We start from the raw sequence: 1,516 nt of genomic DNA, 5'->3' as shown, positions 1-1,516 counted from the left end.
ATTTTGGGAGAAATGAGGAATTGGAAAAACATGAGGACACAGTAAACTCTTTATTTATAAATATCTACGATAGCTAATAATGTAGACCTTAAAATATGTTACTTCCGCTCTTCCACAAATGTTTTAGCATTCTTATAGATGATCCTTCAGGTGGCTAAAACTTATTATTTCCTTTTTGTGTGTCATTTTCATTACAAGAATGAAATTGTAGGTATAACAGTATAAGAACTCAGCTGTAAGAAAGGATTATTGCTTCTCTTTTATAGTTTATGCACATTTTCACACAAATGAGTTCTGATGTTTCATCTGGCATCTTCCACTTTCAAAATTCAGGTTAGGTGTGAGATAATATGTAAAGATATATTATGTGATGTACCAGTATTAAATATACTAAATATAGCATTGAAAAGTATTATATTTATAACATAAACATGACTGATTCAAAGTTTACTATATCGTTAGGAGAATGCATCTAGACTCCTATCTCTCAACAGTTGTAAAAGCTCCACATGAAAGACTTAACAAGCAGCAAATAAGTATATGAAAAACATGTTTGATGTCACTGATCATTCTAGAGATACAAATTAAAACACTGAAATTCCATATCACACCAGTAGAAATGGCTATTATCAAGAAATTAACCAATAGCAAATGCTGATGGGGCTGTTGGTGGGAGTGTAGATTGGTGTGATCATTGTGGAAGTCAGTATGGAAATTCCTCAAGGAAATAAAACTAGAGATTCCACGTGACCTAGCCACTCTCCTTGGTATCTTCCTGAAAGAATTAAAAGCATCATACCACAGCAATATATGCACACCCATGTTTGTAACAGTGCAAATGTAGTAACTAAATCTTGAAAATGGCCTAAATGACCATTGATGGATGAATGGATAAATAAGAGGTGGGTTTTTATACAATGGATACTACTCTGCAATAAAGAAGGATAAACTTAAGACATTTTTAGGTAAATAAATGTACCTTAACACTATACTCTTTAAGTGAAATAAATCAGATACACTTATATAAATATCTCATTATTTCTTTGGTGTGAGAAACTGAAAGGGTAAATAAGGAATAGAATGTATAATTAATATTGGGTAACAGGAAGAAAATGTTCAAATGCAAAGAGGAACAAAGAAGAGAGGCAAGAGAAAGGAAGGGGAAAGGAGGGAAAGAGAATAAAATGAAAAAAAAAAAAAAAAGGAAACAAAGTTTTTGTAAATAAGAACAGAAGGCCCAGTGAGATAGCTCAGAGGACTAAGCCCCTGCTTAGGCAAGTGCAGGGACCTGGATTCAATTCCAGGCACCACATGCAGTGGCAGCCCTGCTCCTCTGGTGTGCTCAGATGGAGACTCAGATTGGGCATGGTGGTGCATACCTACAATCCTAGGGCTGAGGAGGCTGGAAATGGGTGGATCATTATGAGTCTGAGCTGTGCAATGAGACCTTGTACTAAGTAGAGAGAGAGAGAGAGAGAGAGAGAGAGAGAGAGAGAGAGAGAGAGAGAGAGAGAGA

The 1,516-nt window shown here is 35.6% G+C and overlaps 1 protein-coding gene across 8 annotated transcripts in view; it reads right to left on the bottom strand.

The window, feature by feature from the left end:
• Positions 1–1,516, bottom strand: part of Nbea (neurobeachin) — a 760,086-nt gene that overhangs the window by 387,410 nt on the left and 371,160 nt on the right. The gene's annotated exons all lie outside the window — the stretch shown is intronic.

Source organism: Octodon degus, unplaced genomic scaffold, assembly GCF_000260255.1.
Source record: "Octodon degus isolate 3935 unplaced genomic scaffold, OctDeg1.0 scaffold00038, whole genome shotgun sequence".
NCBI lineage: Eukaryota > Metazoa > Chordata > Mammalia > Rodentia > Octodontidae > Octodon > Octodon degus.
This window is presented reverse-complemented; position numbering and strand designations above follow the sequence as displayed.